Source organism: Malus sylvestris, chromosome 8, assembly GCF_916048215.2.
Source record: "Malus sylvestris chromosome 8, drMalSylv7.2, whole genome shotgun sequence".
Taxonomy (NCBI): domain Eukaryota; kingdom Viridiplantae; phylum Streptophyta; class Magnoliopsida; order Rosales; family Rosaceae; genus Malus; species Malus sylvestris.
The window spans coordinates 4,853,694-4,859,467 of NC_062267.1; the positions used below are offsets into that span (position 1 = coordinate 4,853,694).

General features: G+C 35.4%; 1 pseudogene; it reads left to right on the top strand.

Moving 5' to 3' along the window:
• Positions 1-1,993: 1,993 nt before the first annotated feature.
• On the top strand, positions 1,994-4,103 carry LOC126632625 (IQ domain-containing protein IQM4-like; annotated as a pseudogene).
• The last annotated feature ends 1,671 nt before the right edge of the window (positions 4,104-5,774 follow it).

The following is a 5,774-nucleotide window of genomic DNA, read 5'->3' on the forward strand; positions in this document are numbered from 1 at the left end:
CTAATTTTCTGAATAAATTAATCAACTTTCAGAAGAAAAAAAAAAGGTTGTCCTTTCTTGTTCTTCAAATGGAAAATTCCACATTGGATTCCTTCTTTTCCGGTTTAATTTTTTTCAGAAAATTCCTTGTTTCTTTCTCGAATAAATCTGCTTTTTCTGCCTTTGGAATAAATACATGGAGGTGGAGTTAAAGTATGAATATGGTCATCTACCTAATGCTTTGTCTTCTGTATTTCTTATCCAAATAAATAAGCGGGAAAGTGAGTCATCTCTATCTACCACATAAAACTCAGAGAAAGAATCTGTTTTCTCATCATTCATAAATACAATGTGAGGGGGGAACATCGAAACGACATGACATTATTAGTACTAAAATTATAAATTTGTACATTATGTATCGTATAACATAGTAGAGCTATGGTATATATATTTTTTTACTGTTTTTTCACTTGTATTATAATACGTGATGTATCTACTCGTGTTCCAATTATACTAAAACAAATGTCGGTACGTGAGTATATTTATAGATTCTTAGGTAGAAAACCTTAGTTAAACAACACTAAAAAGATTGAAAATCCTAGTGATATTGGGATTCAAAATGTGGAAAAGAAAATAATGACAAATTCAGCCGCTGATAAAAAGTTTAGGAGGAGGGTAGGCTACCCCATCCTTAGGGCAAAGAATAACAAACTTAGGCTCATGGGAGAATTGGAATAGGGATTCAAAATGCAATATTGATCTAGTATGTCATAGTAGCAGCTCATCAACTACTTTCTACTTAAGTCCTAGACAAAGCCTTTTAGGCTCGACCAAATTCAACTGGTAGACGAGGCTGATAGTTACGAGTTTAAGGTCAAACTTAATGTCATGTGACTAAACTCAACTTGCGCACAAAATTAATGCATACGCTTTCGAGTTATCTAACTCGATAAAACTTATATATCGCTGATTGTATACAACTATGCCCAAATTAGCGCAAACCAATACCGTCGTGCTAGGCAGTTCCATGTAGGCAAGTCTAGGGGAGACCCCGATCTTTGGGTTTGGTCTAGGGGAAGGGATTGGAGAAGAGCTTGTATCTTTGGTGATAGGTTGACTTGTTCAAGTGTTTTGCGTTGTAGGTTAACTGGATAGTCCCTCACACACCCAATGCGTGGCCCAAACCCTCATGCGCACTTGCAAGACAGACGCCTGGACAGGTCAAATACTGGTCCGTCTGCATTGCCTGTATTGGGACCCATACTCGCATTTGATGATCAGTGGGAATGGAGCCATCGGAGCCGTTGATTTTAGGCCCATCAGGATTGGCAGCTTTAATCTCTGGACTGGATTCCTCTTAAGGAAATTTGAATGATCCCTTGTCATCATCTGTTGCACACATCTTTAAAGTACCACCAAAAAACGAGGACAGAACTAATTAGCCATTTTTCTTAGGAAATTCTTTGCGTATAACGTTTATTTTGGGTTGATGAATATTTTTTTAGAATGTACAGGTAACATTGTCGTTATGTTTTGTTAACGACAAAGACATTTACATTTTATCATATATATCATTAGTTTGTTCTATAATAAAAAATGAATGTTGGTTCGGTAATTTTATCTTGACATTGGTTGTCTACTTGGTGCTCCTTCAGGAAGATAATGAATTCCTTGAAATTATCCTCACAGTTGGGAGACAATGACCACTGTATGGCCAAACAACCTTGTACAAGTTAAAAGACATGAAGATTTTAGCTCACTGCCTAAAAAATTGTACTTTAAAAGAATCAGAGGATGGTTTTATAACCACTTTAGTTTTTTTTTTTTTAAATTTGAAAACTCAAAAAGTAACTTTCCGTTTTGAGTTTGAGGTTTCAGTTTTTGGTTGAAAACATTAACCAAACAAATTTTTAGTTAAAAAAACTCATAAACAAAATAGTTATCAAAAGATCATAAATGTATTTACCTCAAAAACCCCATCTTAAGCAACTGATCTTCCGGCCGCAGTTGTGGCTCGTCTTGAGCGTCTTCCCTGTTTTGCATTTTCACGTTTCCCTTATTTCTCCTTTTGTATCCCTTCCCTTATTTCTATATCTTTATTTTCTTCCATTTGTTCAATTCATAAAAGAAACGGCGAAAGAAAAGCGAGTGCGAAAATTACTTCCCGTCGAGTGGGGGTTGTGCGTGTAATTTTGGATATGCATGCTTTTAATTTAAGTGCTTTTCCCAATTCCCAGTTGGGTTTTTTGTATTTTTGAGTAATTAAAACTGATGGTTCTCTCCCTTTCTCTACTCTTATCAGCATGGACTGTGATAGTAGTTAACCACTAGTTTTTCGGTTCAATGGGCACCAAACAAGGGGAGTTAGAAGACTTGAGAAAAGGGTTAGAAAGGTCAATAAGCTTCAATTATTGGGAATTTACACAACCAAAACTTGAAGCATCTGATCATTCAAAGGGCAGAATCATGTGTCATTGCAGATAAAGAAACCCACTATTTTGCTTCTTGCATCGGCTACGTTGTTTACTCCGCGGCCGGTGAACGAGCTCGATGCTGCGGCAACCAAGGTTTAGAAAGTGTACAAGAGTTACAGGACTAGAAGAGACCTTGCAGATTGTGCTGCTTCGGTTGAGGAACTGTGGTTCGCAACTCTACCTTAAAATACTAAGTCGTATATTTTTTTTTTGTTACACTTTGTTGCTTGGTAGAGGAAGACCTAGGAAGATTTTGGAAGAGACTCTAAGAAAATACTTAAGAGTACTTGGATCTAACAGAAGACGTCACACAGAATCGAGCTCAATGACATTCTAGGATTCATATAGCCAACCACACTTAGTGGAAAAATGTTTTGTTGTTGTTGTACGCTTTGTTGCTTGTGCTCAATCAATCTGTTTTTTTCCTTCTTGTTTGTTTAACCTTTGTTTAACCTTTGAAGGTGGCAGACTTTGGATTTTGCAGCTCTGAAACGAAGCTCGGTGTCCTTCTACAACATTGAGAAACATGACAGTGCCGATCGCAGTGGTCACGGGCTAGGACAAGGGCTGCCAATAGGTACACATTTTGGTGATGTATGAATCAGACATCTGATGAAATGTGTTTTTATGGAGAAATAAAAGTTAACAGAAAATGTTTGATTTGTGTTTTGTAGGTAGGGAAGGGTTTGCGCAAGGATGAGAAGGCTCAGTAAGTAGCTCTGCAGCACTGGCTTGAAATCCAAATTTAATTTTGTTCATCAGCACTGTTCTAAGAATCCAAATTTATTATAGTCATTAGTCAGACTGTATGAAATCTTTTACTATCAAAACCGAACCAAACCACCCACTACGATTTAAATCAACCGGTTGTTCATGCAGTTCATGCACAAGCAGGTGGGTATCACACTTCAATCCTAATAATTGTTACATTTGAAAGAGAATCGAACATTTGACCTAATCTAATCCTAACTCATTTATACGATAACACTCAAGCTAACCGTGAAGGATTTGCTTCATTATTTTCTCAGATTGATCCTCGCCATCGGCACGGACACAATTTGCATTTTCTACCACGATGTGTGGTCTAATTGGTAAGTTTGCCTCATGAGGAAAAACTTTTCCTATGATACAGTTTTATAATATAATCTTTTTACTATTTACCACCATTTACCACCATTTACCACCAAACACTATATATTATATTAATCTTTTCTTTTTATCTCCCCTGCAACGTGAAGGCTGGATGTTGGCGATGGCAAATGCACAAACCTTAACAAGTGCCCAAGAAGTCCTGGTTTACAACGTCAGTACATTCAATATCTTGGACCAGCAAGGACTTACAACTGTGTACTCATATACTTCATTACTTAATTATACTTAAAGCAACAATTCTTCTCTGAACAGGACGTTCGTTCTTTACTAAAGGACAGATTGTCGATAACATTGACATATAGCATGCCAATAGAAAATGTACTGATATTATTCATAGAAACATAGACATTACCGTTACAAAATCCGTTGCTAATAAATTTTTTTTTTTTTGATTTTGTATTGCAAGAGAGGGAGGCATATGAAGTGATTATGGAGAATAGGAAGCTTGTCCACAGGCAGAGTGGAATGCTTGTCGACACAGTTGAAGAGTCTAAGTAGATTTTTGTGCTCAGCGCATCAAGATCTTTATATGTAGGGCAGAAAAAGAAGGAACTTTTCAGCACTCAAGCTTTGTTTCTGAAGGGGCCACGACTAAACATGATCATATTCATCATCACCATCCTTAGCCGAAATCATGTTGCACATGAGTAATTGTAATAGTTATCACAAACTCTGCACGATAAGTATTCACCATCCTTGGCCACACAATTATTCACTTGTACATATTTAAAATTTCTTTGATACGGTTGATATTATCATGGAAATATCTAAAAATTTAGAGAAAGAAATGGAATTTTGGGTGTGGGGGGGGGGGGAGAGAGACTTCACCTCACAGTCCAATGTTTGACAATCTCCAAAGTTTCATTTTAAATTTTTATCATTTCTATCGAAAGCAATACATATCAATATCGATATTTTGATATATCTGTAAATATTTTTACAAATTTGCATATCGATATTTCTACCGATAGTTGTATTTAAACACTATGTGCTCATGCATTTAGCATCCAATTTGAAATACTTGGCTGAGAATAAGCCCAGGTGGATTTCATGCAACCAATACCACGGGCAATAAGGTTCCAATTGAATCCAACTTTTATCAAATTCAAATTCAATTGATGATCATCTCAGCTTTATCTCCATTTTGATTTGATCAGCCATATTCACGTGCATGCCTATCTCCTTGCCAATTATCCATAAATCACGTTGTCTTTCACAAGTTGGACTCTAGATCCCCACGTGCATGAATTGCATGGGGAGTAATCTTCAACCACAGGGAAAATCCCTCACAGATCCGTGAATCCTTGATTCAATCTGGAATCTTCAAGTTCATCAAAATGTTTTCACAAGATAATTACTACAATAATTCAATAATAATACTGTATTGTTATTTGCACTCCAAAATAATCATTTTGTACTCCCAACTTTCTATATTTGAAAAGAAAATACACTTATAAAGATTGTAAAATAAAATTTTTGAAGTGACAATAACAGTTCTCATAATATTTTAGAAAAAAAATATTAAATTGAACTGCCTCAATTAAATAAGCTGAAGGTGCAAAATTGGGTTCAAACAGTTTCCTAAAGCAATTTTATGTTGTAAATTTTGGCTTCATGCCTTGGTCATCAATCATCATCTCAATAATGGAGGTGTCACTTTCCACTATAGTTAGATTAATTCCTTTATCTATTTATGGGTAGGTATATATGTACATACATAAATTATATTTGGGTCTATCCACAAGAACAAGGGCCTCCCCTCATTTCATTTACTATCTAACTTCATAAATATGCACCAGTAAAATCGGTTACTAATTTTATAAACAACTATAAAACAAAAAGACATTAAACCCTAATTTACATATGTTTTATTATTTGTTTAGCATTCCTTGCGGCTACTAGCTTTTTGTCAAGGAAACAATATCCATTTACAAGTCTCAGAGTATTTTTATAAGAGAAACGACATATTTCATCAATGAAATGGGCCAATATAAGGGAGTACAGATCCTTTTCGAATCTAAAAAAATTGAGCCTAAGGATCAAATGGTTTGGACTGTTAAAATTTGATTCAACGGTTATAAACAAGAAACTCCTTTAAAAGTTATAATAATTGTAACTGTTGGATCAAATTTCAATGATCCAGATTATATGATTTTAAGTTTATTTTTT